At 41.7% G+C, this 17,470-nt stretch overlaps 1 protein-coding gene across 1 annotated transcript in view; it reads right to left on the bottom strand.

Moving 5' to 3' along the window:
* Positions 1 to 17,470, bottom strand: part of CSMD1 (CUB and Sushi multiple domains 1) — a 2,397,241-nt gene that overhangs the window by 1,104,035 nt on the left and 1,275,736 nt on the right. The gene's annotated exons all lie outside the window — the stretch shown is intronic.

Here is a 17,470-nt window from a genome sequence, read left to right as displayed (position 1 = left end):
AGTCTGGCTTTATCGGAATCTGTTTCCACATAGTTCCCGTCTGGCGTTCTAAGGCGTACTATCCCATTTGTGTTCTTTTTCTTGTTACTAATATACCTGAAGAAGGATTTGTCCCCTTTCTTAATGTTCCTTGCTAGAGTTTCTTCCACTTGAACTTTGGCCTCCCTGACTGCTGTTTTGACCGCTGCAAACCTTGTCCTGTATTCGATGTTAGCTTCTTTTTCCCCGGTTCGTTTGTATGAAAGAAACGCTCTTTTCTTCTCCTTGACGAGGTACGAGACCTTATCAGTGAACCATCGGGGTTTCTTTTTCCTTTGTTGTTTATTTGTCGATTTTATGTAGCGGACAGTTGCCTCGTGAAGGGTTGATTTTAGGGTTGACCACATGGCTTCCACATTATCAGTTGCTTCTTGGGCCTGCAGCGTCTGTTGGACGAAACCTCCCATACGTGCAAAGTCAGTGCCCCGGAAATGGAGTACCCTCGTTTTTGTTTGTGATCTAGGGAAGCCTTTCTTATGGTTAAACCATACCATGTTATGGTCACTGGTGGCCAACGTTTCTCCCACCGAGACCTCCGAGACGCTTTCCCCGTTCGTAAGTACCAGGTCCAGGATGGCCTGGGCCCTAGTGGGCTCTAGTACCATTTGTTTGAGCCGTACTCCCTTCATGGACGTTAATATCCTCCTGCTACCACAAGTCGTCGCTGAGAGTGTGTTCCAGTCTACATCAGGCATGTTGAAGTCCCCTAGCAGAACAACATCCCCCCGTAAGGTGATATTCTCAATGTCTTCAATTAATTCTGCGTCCTTGTCCTCCGATTGTCTTGGAGGTCTGTATACCACACCAAGATACAGGCATTTTTCTCCGCCTCTGGCCAGGTTTACCCAGATGAGACTTTATGAAACTAAAAATCAGAAGAATGAAAATAAATTAAAGACTAATATTTTCATTCTGGCACATTGTGGAAACTTTTTTTTCAGAGAGTGTGGTCAAGGCAGGGCCGGATTTAGATGAAAAGAGGTCCTAGGCTATTCCACTTATGAGGCCCTTTCACCTCCCATTTTTAAGTTTGTAAATTACATGAGAGATACTAAAATACATCATTACTGTGATATATATCAATATGTTAAATGAAACATGTTGTTATTGGTACTAACCTTTATAAAAAATGTGACACGGATAATAAATTTTAAAAAGTCGAGAACACTTATTTGGACATTTATTCTCAGCACCATATATAGTACTTGTAACAATAACTAATCAAATATAACACTCAACATTGCCCCTTCCTATGTCCATAGTGCCCCCAGTGCGTCCTTCCTCACCTCACCCCCCCTCCGATGCCCAACTGCCTCCCATCCCCCTTCCATTGAACAGCCCCATGCCATCCTGCCTGCCTGCCTTCCATTAAACCCTCCCACCCCCTCCGATGCCTGCCTGCCTGCCTCCCATCCCCCTTCCACTGAAACCCACCCCCACCCCCCTCCGATGCCAGTCTGGGCTGCCCTGTCCTGACGGATCCATATTTTGCCTCTCTCCCCGCGGGGCTGGGCTTTGCCCAGCTGTTTCCGGACTGACGTCTTTCCCTCCCCGATCCTCCTCCCAGGGCGAGAAAAAGAAAGGGAGAAGCCAAGTCGGCGTCCCGTTGCGGCCGGAGCCGGTTCCGATCCCGAAGCGTAGAATTTCTCCTTATTTTCGGTTCAGTGTTTTAGTGTTCACTGTTTTTAGAATAGTGTAATTTTAATTTTGCTAACAATTTGAATGTAGGCCCCTTTTGATTTTGAGGCCCTAGGCTGAAGTCTAGTTAGCCTATAGGAAAATCTGGCCCTGGGTCAAGGCATTTAACTAAGCTCCTGTTGGAAAAGTCTGTAAAAATGACTAGCCAGGTGGACTTGAAAAAGATAATTTCTTATAGCTTGGATTGAGCAATGAGAAACTTATTCATTGGAGGAAATCATTCACCTAGGGCTCCTTTTACGAATCCACGTTAGCGCGCGCTAATTTGCCGGCCCTGCTAGTCGCTACCACCTCCTCTTGAGTAGGGGATTAGCGCGCACTGAAAATGTGCGTGCGATAAAGCCGCTAACGCAGCTTCGTAAAAGGAGCCCCTAATCTCCAAGCTTGCTATCTAAAATTCAGAAAGAAGCTAAAAACATGACTGATCCAGCATCAGCTCTCTTTCACTGGAGAAATGGAGCATTCATTCATTTGCATTAACTTGTAATCAGCAGACTGCTTTGCACTCTGTTAATGTTATTCACTTCTACTGTAGTCTCCCTTAACTTTCTTCAGCATTCCATCGGAGTTCTCTGTATACCAGAAAGTTCATTGTCATTATGATAACTGATTTTTTTGTAGCTCCTCGTGGTATGCACGGGTTCTTGATATTATAAATCGCCTTGATCCTTTACAGGCATAGAACGATCCACAAATCCTAGTTTAGATTAGATACATTATCTACGTTTTAGAACTGGTACTGCTTTTGGCAACTGCTTCATCTATCAGTTTTCATGCGCTTGTCCACTAGTTGCAAATAGTGGGCAAGCCTCTCATTGCTAAGCCGCAGCTGGGAGACATGACTTTTGAAACACTGGTGCAAACCTGGAAGCCTTCGTTGCACTTCCTACACTTGTCAATTTGTACATTATTGAGCAGTTCTATGATACAAATAGATTAAGATGATGTAGGATCCCTGATGCAGGCAGATATACAGAAACACAGCTCATGCTGGATTTTCTCTTCTTTTTAAATTTAATGTACATGTTAGATTTTAATAAAACATTGTCTTTGTGCATTCATACTTCTGCCAGTTTGATTTCTTTGGTCATCTCTGCTCCCCTCTTTTTTTCTTCCATAAAAAGCTATTCTCTATAGGGGCAATTCTATAACTGGGCACTTCCATTTAGGTGACCTGAGGCCACATGGAAGATGTCTAGTTTCCATTACAGAATACAATAGAACACTGGTATCAGTGTGCTTTATATTTAAGTGCCCACAGTTATAGTAGCCATACAGCTGGCATACGTTTGGGCCCTTAAACGTGACAACAACATGGGTAACATCAAATTCTGTAAGTTACCTGCACAAGTGGAAGCCCTGTCTATGGTATGCTTATGTCCTTCCCCCCTTGCAAATATACAGTATGTCGATTAAGCTGGTATTTATTTAAAAACACTTTTATCCCACATATCCAATCTATGTGGGTTACAAAAGTACATGCACAAATCAATAAACAAACATAAAATAACACAGTTTCTTTTACAAAATACCCACTAAAATCATATATAAAAAAAGGCAAAAGCTAATGATTCAACAGCTCAGTTGTACAGATTTCCATTTCCAAAAGCTTTCTTGAAAAAATAAGCCTTCAACGACCTGCGGAAGGATCATAGCACCAGGATCTAATGAATATTAATAGGTAAAGCATTCCACATACACGGTCTAGCAACCCTAAGAGCTCCTTTTACTAAGCTGTGATAGCGGATTTTAGCGCACGCACTAGAGACGATAATGCCAGCATTGAGCTGGCATTAGTTCTAGCCATGTAGCGTGGGTTTAGTGCGCGCTAAAATTCTGCATGTGCTAAAATTGCTATTGCAGCTTAGTAATAGGAGCCCTAAAAATTCTCGAACATATTGTGGTTTTGGCGCCAGACTTCAATGAAGGAATTCCCAACAAATATTGCAATTCCAACCTAAGCGATCGAGACAGCATATATGTAGATACCAGAACACTGGCTGCCTTTGGCAGAACATCTTGAATGGCTTTAAACACTAGCTCCAGGATCTTGAATTCTCCAAGATAATGAAAGCCAGTGTAACTTGATCAATAATGGAGTTACATGCTCACAGTGGGAAATGCCACCAATTACTCTCACTGCTGCATTTTGTGCCCTTAAAGTTTTCTTTGGAAATCCACAAAAGAGGGCATTGCAATAATCCAGGTGCAACAGTACAAAGCACTGCATGACTTGTTAAAATTTTTCCAGAGAAAGCAACTTATGCAACCTTAATACCATGTAAATCTTAAAAAAACAGAAACTTTTCACTACTGCAGCAATATGTCCTTTGAAAGATAAGGATGAGCACCCCTAAACTTTTAATTTCCTGATGTATCGGGACCAAAACTCGATCATACATAAAAGTCAAAGGGGGGTCCTGTGTGACAAACCTAGGTCTCTTCCTAGCTTTGTCACAGGTGTAACTAGGAAGAACAGTAAGTCCCTATGCAGGAGAGCTGACCAGGTTGGCTCTGCTGAATGTGATAGCGCTGACCTCTCTTACACCAATATTGATGAGACAGACAATGACTGCCAGGAGAATTCAGGCCAGTTGCAGATTACTGCAAATAACCTGAAACCTCACTATAACTTGAAACCAACTACCTTCTAATGTAATGTAATTTCATGGAAATGTCCAGCTATCTTTCAATGTATCTTCCTGGAAATGTCCAGCTATCTTCCAATGTAATGTAACTTCCTGGAAATGTCCAGCTATCTTCCAATGTAATCCGCTTAGAACCGCAAGGTACAAGTGGAATAGAAATCCGTAATGTTATTCTCCCAAGCCTGCTATTAGATCTCATAAGACCTTAGGGGCCAGGAAACTACATCTCCCAGAAAGGCAGAGAACCAGCTGGAAGCTGTCACATGACCCATCACAGCTGCAGAGGGAGCTTTCTCCCTTCCCTCTCTTCAGAGCAGGGAGGGGTGATTTGGAGCATGTTAAAATGAAGCAGTTGAGATCCAGGGAGGGGGAGGAACAGAGAAGTTAGGAACATGATCCTGAGAGGCAGTATGACTTCTCTACCCGGATAAATGCTAATGAGCTGGGAGAAAAGTGTGAGATGGTGGACCTTTCAGAGGAGTCTGATCCCACCATTGAGAAGCAGTTGGAGGGCTGGGAACCTATGGATATTAGTGTGCCTAGTAAGAGGTTGGAAGTTATGGACACAAGCTGAAAGGTGGGAAGTGTTTTGATACTTTTTTCCTTACCTGTTTTCTTTTTTGGTGAAGTCTTGGGATTGAGTTTATTTTTGTGTATAGCAGAATTGTCTAACTTTTAATGCTAACCTCTGAAGCCTGCTGTTACATTGTTATTGCCTTAAACTGCTTGAACATTTAACTACGGAGCCTTTTCCTTACGCTCCTCTCTGCAGAGCTGGAGACTCATTAGCTACTGATAAGCTACTGCAGGGAACGTCAGCCACGGAAGAGCTCCATCTGTATAAGTTCCTTAGCTGCAGTCAGCCAGTGCCAGAGTTCCCTAGCTTTAGCAGTTTACCTTTTGAGTCTATGAAAAGTTTATTCTCCAAGCTACAAGAACTGTGTGTGTATTTTGCTTTACTGCTCTTTCCCAGGAAGAAGAGCATTGATGAACTTACCTTTACCCAATAAAGCTGGTGAAGAGGACTGAGTTTTATAAAGACTGAAGTCTAGCCATAATTTGGTTTTGTGTTTCTTTATCTTTTGACTTTGAAATTAAGAGCCATTCTGACGTTTGTGAAACCAGTGAGGCAAGGTTGGCCCAACTTTGCATGTTTTGGTTTTTGCACTACTGTATTGGGAAATATTACAGTCTTCTAAGAACCTCAGAGCAACCTGACCCAGGGTCAGAAATACAAAGTCTATCTGCAGAGGGAGTGTAAAGAAAGGAGGGACTTCACTTTAGCTTGTGAGGTAAAGAAAGGTGCGCATGGGGAGTATTACCAGAAAGTGAGGGTGGCCAGTAGGTTGCTGTCTGCCTTGATCGACACAGGGGCAGAACAGAGTGTCATGAGCCAGAAGCTATGGTGGCAAGTCAGTACTGAACCAGAGGGGGTTGGAATGGATAAAGTGAATGTCTGGTGTGTGCATGGGGATGTGAAGGAATATTCCAGACATCTTGTGAATTTGAAGGTGGGGGAAGAGGTGATTAAGCTAAAGGTAGCTTTTGCCCCAAACATTCCTCATTCTCTAATTTTAGGTCAGGATTGCCTTAGGACCAAGGTCGGGGTGCTCAGAAGGAAAAGGAGAGGCTATGGATAAACAGGTGTTGGGAACATGGTCTAGGCACAGGCAGTTCGCTCCTAATCAACCAAGGAAGGCAAGGGACCAGCGGTTCAGAAGACAGAAGAGGAGGTGGCAACCTACTATCAGATGGGTACCTATGTCAGAAAGAGCGAAGGCCCCTACACAATTTTATGGGCGACCTGCAGGGTATGATTTACAAGCTGCTCAGGAGCAACTGATTCCTGGCAATGGAAGGGCCCTAGTAAATAATGATTTACAGGTTTCTCTTACTCCAGGGTCCTACTAGAGAATTGCATCCCGTTCAGGGTTAGCATCCAGGAACGCTGTTGAGGTAGCAGCAGGCGTCATTGACCCAGATTATCGGGAAAATGTGGCAGTCCTTTTAGTCAACCATGGGAATGTACCATACCAAGTCCGGATTGGGGATTGTATAGCACAAATGATATGTGAACATATCTGGGCAGCGAAACTAGGGTTTCACCTCTATGATACGAAGAGAGGGACTAAAGGCTCTGGGTCCTCGGAAGGTAGGGGATCCCAACAGGTCAAGCAACAGAAAAGGTTCAGACACAGGGTTATGAAACATTAACCCCTGTAACCCATCCAGTTCCAGTAGGATCACCCAGTTTAGAACAAAGGGAGGGGCCGAATTGAGGAAGGAGGTGGAAGGTTTAAGGGGAGAAATAAGAACCTTAATAAAAGATAAAGAGACCCATAGTAAAGACATGAAACATGAAGTTTTGGAATAGAATCAGCAACATGCTGAGACCTTTAGTAAGGCCTTAGCGGAGGTATCTGCATAACTTTCCCAGGTGGGAGAGCAGGTGTCTGGAAGTCAGCAACACCAAAAAGATTTAAGAAAGATCGTAGAAACCTTGGCAGGACAATGAAAAGATAAGGAAGTAGAAACAAATAAATTGGTGAAGCAAAGTCAGACCTTCAAAACCCAGTTGGGACAGTATAAATCCCAGTTAAGTAAATTGGAAAGTGCATTGAGAGATGTACAGGCCCAAATGAGGCAGGTAAAGAATGATGGCATGAAAGAAATGTCAGAGGCTGTAGCAGTCCTAGCCCAGCCATAATTTTGGTTTTGTGTTTCTTTTTCTTTTGACTTTGAAATTAAGAGCCATTCTGATGTTTGTGAAACCAGTGAGGCCAGGTTGGGCCAATTTTGCATGTTTTGGTTTTTTGCACTACTGTATTGGGAAATATTACAGTCTTCTAAGAACTTCAGAGCAACCTGACCCAGGGTCAGAAATACAAAGTCTATCTGCATTTTTTACTTTTCTGTGTGTGTGAATTCCTTGCCTGCTTTCACTGTGGTTATTTTGCTTGCTGTTTTCACCCTAGGCTGATGCCTAGGGCGCCTGAAGGATTCCCTAATTGGAGGGAACACGCTAGGAATAGTATCGGTCGCTGTGACCCAGGCTCGCTGAGCGTTTCAGGAGCCCGCGGGTTGCGACACCTGTAACCCAGCAGCAGATAAGCACAAGATCTTCATTTTAGAAATATTCTAAGTTTATTCTCTGTCATCCAATTTCCAATAGCATCCTTGTAAGATAATAACTGTTGAAAACTGTCAAAGTGGTTAGTAGGAAACTCAGACAGAAATTGTATATCATCAGCATATATACGGTACTGGAGTCTTGAATCTAGGAACAACTTACCAATTGGAGCTAGGAACACAACATGGCCGATAACGAGGAGTGCTGTGGCCCTCCACCAGTTAGGGCATAAAACCCAGTTTGTATACATTGTCAGCTACACTGAAAGATCTATTCTCCAGAAAAGAGCCAAACCACCTGAGAACTGTACCGGCAAATCCAAATGTACACAGCTATTCTAAAAGCACAGAATGGTTTACTGTATCAAACGCAGCAGCGACATCAAGAGACACCAGTAGATAACACATCCCTTTGTCGAAGCCCTTGCGGATCTCTTCACAGAGTGATAGTAAAAGCAATTCTGTATTATGAGAAAAGTCCTCAGATGCCCTGAAAGCACTTACTAGTGCTAGTGTGCTAGTTTTATAAACATTTGTGTCTACAATGCCTATAAAAATGTGTGTTTCCGATTTATGGAGTTGCCCTTTTTACGGGTTTAATGTTTGGTTGATGTTCTGCTTCTGCAGCACTTAAGGATAAATTGTGCAACCCGATTTCAGGATTATATCGATGAGCATCTCTCCCCATGTTAAATTTTACAATCTTGAGACTAAAACTAGCACACGTTTTGAGATCTAATTCATTTATATTGACTTGAAAGAGTTATGAAAGCACTTTAAAGATTACATAATACTATCATCTGACTAAAGAAAATGTTTTTCAGCCGTTTGTTGCTGTTCCCTAAAATGAATCAGGCAGGTCTGAGTTGATAATACATGACCTAAGATGCCATTATGATAGAGAAGTGATGGGAGATTAGATATAAAATATAGTTGATCTTCTGAAGTGGTGATAGGATTTTCAGTGGGAGAAAGTAGCTTGGAGAAAACAAGGAGATAAATGAACTACATACAAACAAGAGATAAGAGCTATATAGACCTTGACTTCCTATTTCCAACAGCATCAGAGGCCATTAATTGGCACTGAAAGCTAAAGCTTTGCAAGAAAAGAAAAACCTCTGGAAATGAATTCATACAGAAAGGTTCTATGATGCTCTTGACAATAAATACCTAAGCAAGCAGCTTACAACAGTGTAGGATCCCAGAACCTGAGGGTAATTCATACGACGCATTTTCATAAAATTGCAGCGATATATTTCAAAAACTAATTGCACTATAGGAAAAGAAAACAAATCTTGAAACATCAAATCCTGACATGAATCAATATTAACAAAGCCTTTCAAACCGATATAATGCTGTGTTGCTTTCAGTCCTAAGTGTCATAAAATGGTCTGCTGTAAATCTTTCACCGGGCTGGCAGGCACTGCTATATCTTGAAAGTACTGCTGCATTATGTGAACCTTGGAAAGACAATCTGAATACTAATAAAAGCAAGATTGCCCCTTTGCCTTTTGGGAGGAGATTGCCTGAGGGGCTATTACAACTGCCTCTCTGACAGTGTCCCCTTGGGTGCAGGAAGAAGGGGGTTGAATACAAATTGACTTTTATTGATATTCGAATTGTCTTTCCATAGCTCATAGTGATGTAGAAGTACATGACAAGGTACATTTTCACATTTTAGCATTAAAAACAACAAGGGGAAAAAGCACATTCCAGTCTGTCAAGCATTTGGCTTCTTCTTGTGGCTATGCGTGCAGCCTGCCAAAATGTTAGGGCAGCAGGTGACTGAACTATCTCTCTGTACTACCCAAGGGATGCCGCTTGAGGGGCAGTTACAAAGCACCTTCATGCCCTCATGCCTGAGGAAGGGCACAACAGTTGTAGCAGCTACAAGTAGCCCTTGTCTTCTGCCTTTCAAAGGCAATAATAATAATAAAAAAATCCCACTTGGAAATGATTCAGAATAAGTGTTTTACCTATCCAGAGCTAGATAGGACAGAGGTGGAGCTTCCAGCGACACTTAGGGCTCCTTTTTAAGACGGCGCGTTAGGGCCTTAACGCACGGAATAGCGCACGCTAAAACGCCGCGCGTGTTAGCTGCTACCACCTCCTCTTGAGGAGGTGGTAGTTTTTCAGCTAGCGCGCGCTAATCCGGTGCGTGCGTTAAAAAACGCTAGCGCACCTTTGTAAAAGGAGTCCTTAGGCCCTCTTTTACTAAGGTGCGCTAACCGATTAGCGCACGCTACATGCCAACGCGTACATGTTAGTCTACGGAAGCGTTAGCAGTTAGCGTGCGCTAATTGGTTAGCGCACCTTAGTAAAAGAGGGGGGTTAATGTTGTATACCGAGAGGCTTACATTTGCATCTGATGTGTCAACAGAATGATTTTCTTATGGATCAATATTCAATTGGATGGTCCTAAGTGTATAATTCTTCTATCGGTGAATTTTCAGCAGGTTACATAATGTTAAACAAAACTCAGACAAGGACTAACTCAGACAAAGACTAACTTGATATAAAAGGGACAGGGGTAGAACCACATTAGTTATAGCAGAGCAACATGTAAGGGAAAGTACAATTAGGATTAAAGGGGGACCTCTTTTACTTCAGATTTTAAGGCACTTATCCTTTAAAAGAAAAAGAAAAGTTGAACAGAGATGTAGGCCCTCTTTTATAAAGGTGCGCTAAGTGTTTTAGCAAGCGTTTAGCACGCACTTAATCAACATGTGCACTAACCGCTAACGCGTCCATAGGATAACAAGTGAGTGCTAGCGTTTAGCGTGTGATTAGCGCATGCTAATATTTACCGTGCGCTAAAAAGCATAGCACACCTTATTAAAAAATGGGTTAGACTTCAAAAGCATCTTTGTAACATAGTAGATAACGGCAGATAAAGACCCGAAAGGTCCATCCAGTCTGCCCAACCTGATTCAATTTAATTTTTTTTAATTTTTTTCTTCTTAGCTATTTCTGGGCAAGAATCCAAAGCTCTACCCAGTACTGTACTTGGGTTCCTACTGCCAAAATCTCCGTTAAAACCTACTCCAGCCCATCTACACTAGAGAGTTGCGTGGGGACAGAAATCCCACCATCCACGCCCGTCCCCGCAAGGATCCTCTCCGTCCCCACCCGTCCCGTCAGGATCCTCTCCGTCCCCACCCATCCCCGCAAGGAATTACCTCCATTCCCACCCGTCCCCATAAAAAGCAGCAATTACTTCTGACAGGATCATCAATTCCACAGTTTCTTTTGTGTTTGCGCTGCTGTTTTCCTTGTGGAATCTCTTTGGTGGAACCCTTTTTTTGTTTTCTGTTCAGGTAATTAACTTATAAACCCCCTCTTTTACTAAGGCTGACGTGTCCATTATATTATATGGATGAACCCTGCTTCCAAAGCCTTCCATCCCCGTGGGAGTCCCGTTGGCTAGAGGGGGGTCTCCGTGGGAGTCTCATGGGCCGGAGAAGTGTCCCCGTGGGAGTCCTGTGGGCTAGGGGGTTTCCCGCGGGACCTGCAGGATTCCCGCAATCCCCGTTCCCGTGCAGACTTCTAATCTAAACCCTCCCAGCCATTGAAGCCCTCCCCAGCCCATCCGTCCAGAGATGGCACTCTTCTAAGAGTGGAAGGCATAGAGTTTCAAAGTTGAGGAGCATACACTGTGAATATCTCATTTTGTCTTGTATTGATTATTTTTAGAGAGGGTACTGTGAGTAGGTTTTGATCCATGGACCACAAGGTTGACCTGGCAAATTTTGAAACAGAGGAGTAGAATTTTATAAGTTATACAATGTTGAATAGGGAGTCAGTGAGCATTTCATGGAAGAGGCATTAAGTAATCTAATTTTTTTGGATTTGTGATCATTTTTATAGAGGTATTTTGGATTATCTGCAGTCGCTTTATTTGTTTATGTGTGATGTTTTTATATAATGAGTTACAGTAGTCCAACTTGGATAGAACGAGAGAATGATAAGGGTATTGAGTGTGAACGGTTCTAAGACTTTTGCAATAAACCTGATCATTTTCTGCCAATCCTGTGTCAATCACACAATGGCACCATTTATATTATTGTGGCTTTGTGAAAAGTAGGTGCCAGAAATGTAGGCCTTGAAAACCCTGGCCTACATTTCTAACACCTACCTTTGATATGTGAATCGCGGCTAAGGAGGTGCTTTACGATGCCTAATGCCACTTCCGGCATTAGCCATGCATGCAGTGGCATTAGGTGTTATAAAATGCCTAAATTTAAAAAAAAAAATGTTTTAATTTTTTTTAAACGGTGTTTTGCACTTAAGTTAGGTGGTGGTAGGGTACCATTTATAGAATATGGGCCTATATGGATAGTTATAAATCCTGTTGTTACTTTCTTTATATACTTCGTTTGTTTCTCTTGTTGCTTCCTTAATAAAAATGATTTTCAAAAAAAAAAAAATAATAATAAATCCTGTCGTATCTTCTAGTATATCTACTATAATCCCCTGAGCAAAGGCCAACTTAAGATCAAGAAGATCCTTGCTTAGTAATGTCGGGGATAAAGACTACAGGTCTCAAGTGCCCGCGGCCAATTACCAGAACTAATCTTGGTTACTTGGCCTGCACGCGGGCTATCATTGATCCGAGTCTTTCCCCGCTATTTATACATTTTTTTGCATTTATTTTATTACTATTAAAACTATTGTTCTTAATATTCAATAATGCTGTATAATCCTTAGCTCGGGTGTTGTATATTGACTCTGATCAATGATAGCCCGCATGCAGGCCAAGTAACCAAGATTAGTTCTGGTAATTGGCCGCGGGCACTTGAGACCTGTAGTCCTTATCCCCGACATTACTAAGCAAGGATCTTCTTGATCTTAAGTTGGCCTTTGCTCCGGGGATTGTAGCCTATACGGATAGTGCCATGCACAGCCACTTTTAATGTTCCCACGCTATCCCCCCTCTTTTACAAAAGGTGCGCTATGCTTTTTAGCGCACGCTAAATATTAGCTCGCGCTAAACGCCAACGCATGCAATGTTATCCTATGGATGCATTAGCAGTTAGCGCATGCGTTGGATTTAGTGCACGCTAAACGCTTAGCACACCTTTGTAAAAGAGGGCCTAACTGAATAGTGCCATGATGGAGTGAAATATTTCACATAATTATGTGTATTATGGTGATTGCAAGCTGGTATCCATATACTCCCCCCCCCACCTTTTTATTACCATTTACTGTGTTACTATTTACTTCCTAAGCAGTGCCTCTCTTGAAACAGATTTTTACAGGAATCAGGCCATTCATCCACTTTCTATTTCATTGCAAGAATCTAATGCAATGCTTGTGCTGAGTCAAACTAAACAGACTGGTTTGCTTTGAATCAACAAAGGATTAGTTCTCTGAAAAAGAAAATATCCATGCCAAATTTAACTCCAGGGTCACGATAAAGACCCAGCAGTTCATGGTACAATAATGTGTCACCACAAGTGACAGAATTTAACATTCAGACTGACAAGTTTGTAAACCAGGTGAGACTTGGCAGTGAGTGAACACTGAGCTTCTGTGGGGTGACGCAAATGATATTTGACACATATAATATAGCCTCTTTGCAGACGAGGAATCGCAGATAAATGAAATGAATGGAAATTTCTAATGGAGAGTTGAGATGGTAATGAACACTGTGCCCACACATTTTAGTTACTTTCCTGATCAATCTGAAAAAAAAAAATCTAAATTTAAACCAATTTATAGACTAAGATCCCCTTTTAGAAAGTCGCAGTAACAATTCCCACTTGGTAAATGCGATTCAGACCATTCAGTTCATGTGGGCTGCATCACATTTGCCATGCTAAGACTCGCTACTGTGGCTTTTTAAAAGGGGCCCTAAATTGGAAAATGTGGATTAATATTTTGAAAAAAAAAAATGGAATGTTTTTTTCTAATATCTAATCTAAGCCTTAGATTTGTATACCGTCATCTCCTAAAAACAGGGACTCGACTCGGTTTACAGAAGATTTTAATAAACAAGGAATCAAATTAACGAACAACTAACGAACAAAATTACTAAACAACAAGAAACTTAACACTCCTCAGTACTGTTTCCCAAGAACTGTTGGAATAGCATTGTTTTCGATTTATGGAAAATCTGAAGAGAAAAAAAAGTTCTTAATAAATAATATTTCTAATAAATAACATTCTTATTGATATCATTTAAAGTTGAATGGTAACAAAATGTCTCGTATGTTCATTCTGTTCTCACAGCAAGAAAATAATTTAGCCCTCTGGGAGTTACTCTTGTTCTGCCAGGGCAGATTAAAAGCATCAGTTCACTGAACTGATGAAATAGTCATGATCACTTTAATAGCGTACACAAATCCTATTGTATGGAATGGATGGCTTCATTTTTAATAATATCTGTGTATGTACAGTGCATGTCCAAGAGGAAAAAGTGCAGCTAAACCCAGATTTAAGTGTTTTGTTCTTAAATTGTGAAATTAACAGTTGACTACCGGATCTGAGGCCAGATACAAGAACATGTCTACCAAGCAGCAATATCTTACTATAAGATGTGTTAAGTGCTAATGCAGGCATAATGGCCTAAGCAGGACCTGCTAAAGGCCTAGATTCACTAAAGTCAGCAATTGTCGCTAAAGCTGTTTTCACAGGTTTAGCAATGATTGCTGCTAACCGACCTGTTTCAAAAAAACGGCCCACCGCATGTTTTTCCCCTCAATCAGTAAAACCCCATGCAAAATAGCCAAGCAATTGATTCACTTGCATTGCTTGGCTATTTAGCATTGAGTTTTATCGGTCCTAAAACCCAATTGCTGCCTGTTTTTTGACAGGTATGCCTGGGTTTTTTTTTTCATGGCACAGATATTTTGCGCATATTACACACACAAAATATCTGCCTCATTATAAAAAAAGAAAAAAAAAAATCCACCACTGCTGCCAACAGCCATCCCCCAATGACCCCCAATAATCATGTGCCCCCCCCCCCCTTGAGCCACTGTTCCCCCAAACTCCAAAAATATGGCAGGAGGGATGCTCACTCATGCTATGAAGGCTCATGTGATGTACGGAGAGGAGCTTAAGGCACTGATTGGCTCATATGCCTAGGGCTCCTCCCTTGGGAGGGGCCTGAGGCATCTGAGCCAATCAGGTACTTCCATAGGAAGGAGCCTAAGGAAGTCCCTGATTGGCGAAAATAAATGAAACATCTGTTCCATTAAAAAAAAAGTAGGAACCCTGACAGCAGTGACAGGAGGCTGCTTCTCCTGTCACTATTATTAGGGCTCTGCATATGTCTCAATCGTTCACTGGGCTGAATTCAGTCAGGTTTTCGGGATTTCCACAATGAATATGCATTGAAAGCAGTACATGCACATAGATCTCATGCATATTTGTTGGGAAAATCCCGAAAACCTGACTGGATTCGGCCCTCGAGGAGGGACTTTGGAGACCACTGTTGTATAACATTGAATTATTGATAAGTTTAATAAAGTTGCGACCCATGTTTTGCCATTAATTAGGTGTTTTGTGGTTTATGGTATGGATGTATAATTACGAGGATTGGTACAAATGCCAATGTTATTTATTTATACAATTTTAAACATTTGACAGTAATAACCACCAAAAAAAGAAACAATACAATGAACTATAATATTTTAAACAACGAGCGACAATTTTCTCAATCCAAAATTTAGAAAATAAACTATATAATTCAGAGTATGGTTAGTTCACAATTACTGGAGATGGAGCTAAAAAATAAACTGAGTAATATTATTCCAGGAAAATCTAAAAAAGAAAAATAAAGATGAGGCTTGATAACCCCCAAACCAAATTTCATTGAGCAGTTCTACTTGGATACAGTTAACTTGAGGTAGAAGTTACTTGACCTTTAACAGAAATAAATTTAGATAGCTGTTGCGGCTCATAATAAAAACATATCTATTTTCTCTATATATCATTACACATTTACAGGGATATTGCAGTGAGAAAGTTGCCCTCAACTGTAGGACCTGTGGCCTCAAAAGCAAAAACTGTCTTCTTCTTTTTTGGATAGGCCTAGAAACATCTGGATACATCCGTACTTTATACGTCATAAAGGAAACATCTCTGTACTTAAAATATAATTTCAGCAAGCACTCAATGTCTGAGTTGATAGCAAGGCAAACTAATAATGTTGCAGGGATCTAAGCTTCCATATCCGACCTCTCAAGGAAATTAGTCAAGTCCAAACTATCAGCAGAAAGATTTTGCTGATTAGGACTCTGAGATTTTACCTTCCCAGGTAGGTAATACATTTTTGAGATAGGCACCTTCAAAACCTCATTTAAATACCTTTTAAACATTTCCATTGGTGTAATTGACAAAACTTTTGGAAAGTTAATAACTCTAAGGTTACATTTTCTGATTGCATTTTCCAACAGTTTTCAGTCTGGCTTCTCAGTCCAAGGACTTATTTTCCAGACTAGAAATTATGTTCTTAATTTCCATTTGTTCCAATAGTACTGTTGTGTACCGGTTAGAAAGTTGTTGCATTTGGCTGCCCAAAGAGAGCTATAAACTCGATATAGCCTCCCATATTGTTTCCATATTAAAGACCCTAGTGATCCTTTTATCAAGGTGCGGTAGGCAGTTAACGCGCGGAATGCCGCGCTAGTCGCTAACGTCTCCATTGACAAGGCGTTAATTTTTTGGTGTGCTACAGTTAGTGCATGATGAAATGTCTAACGCGCTAACCCCCGTAGCTCACCTTGATAAAAGAAGCCCTAGGTCTCTACAGGGGGGGCTAATGCCACACTGGATTCCACTGTAATACCAAATAAAAGGTGGAGGATGGAGGTGAGTCACTTTAAAGAAGGAATTCAGTAGGGTAAAGAGATGGTAAGGGTTGAAGCCAAGAGTGTTTGTCAAATGGATGTGGTAGTCTTGTTTGGTGAGTGTAAAAGCAGACTGGAAGAAGTCGGCAAGAATTTAAAATGTATTAAGTCAGCAGTAAGATTTTAGCCAAATAGAGCGGGCACAGGAATATAATGGATTCTGGAGGTCAGCTGAGGTTGGAGTTAATATGCTTCACGGAAGAGGAAATGGAAGAAATAAGAGTGTCCAGATCAGAGGAAAGCATATTTCGAGTAATGATTTTAATTGTCAAGTCTATCAATATAGTGAATAAGAGGAGAGATAAAACAATAGTGGAATGCGCAAGAGTCAATATTCTGAAGGTTCCTAAATATATCAGTGGCAATTGTTATGCTTTGATTGTGTAAGTTTTTGCTGTAATCCGCTTATGTTTTAAGTGGAATATAAGTTTTTAAAATAAAATACTGGGTAAAGGAAGATTTAAGTGTGAGAGCTATAAGATGATGGTCTGAGGGGGAAGAACTGAGGTGGAGAAACATCAGAGGGAAGGCTTCTGGATCAGCCATGTGCAGGAACCAGTGTCCATGGCCCAGTGAAGAAGCAAGTGTGGCTGGAAGGCAGGAAGAAGGAACCTGGGCCACAGGAGGTAGCGAGCAAGTGCATTGGAACAAGGAAGGGAGAGAGGGGGCACAAACTTGGGACATATGATGAAGGGAGGGAAAGAGATGTTGAGGTGGGGAGGGAATAGAAAGAGGAGAATTTGGCATAGGGAGGGAGAGGAGTGAGGTAGAGATCCATGGAGGGAGAAAGATGAGAGGGAGAAATGTTGAATATGGTGGTGGAGGGGAAGCAGTGGGACAGACTGAAAGGGATGCAAGAGGGAGAACTATTGAACATGGTGGTGAAGGGAATGGAGCGAGAGATGTGTCATGGTGCTGGAGAGGGGTGAAAGAAAGATACATTTTTGGCATGGGGCTGGTGGGCAAAGGAAAAATATGCACATTGTCCAGGGAATGAGAGAGAGAAAATGTTGGATGTGGCAGTAGGGGTGGGAGAGGTGCACCCTGAATCCACCTCTCTCTCTCTCTCTCTTTCTCCACTCCCTTTGCAGCAAGGGAGGG

The sequence above is a fragment of the Geotrypetes seraphini genome, chromosome 3, assembly GCF_902459505.1.
Source record: "Geotrypetes seraphini chromosome 3, aGeoSer1.1, whole genome shotgun sequence".
NCBI classification, from domain to species: domain Eukaryota; kingdom Metazoa; phylum Chordata; class Amphibia; order Gymnophiona; family Dermophiidae; genus Geotrypetes; species Geotrypetes seraphini.
This window is presented reverse-complemented; position numbering and strand designations above follow the sequence as displayed.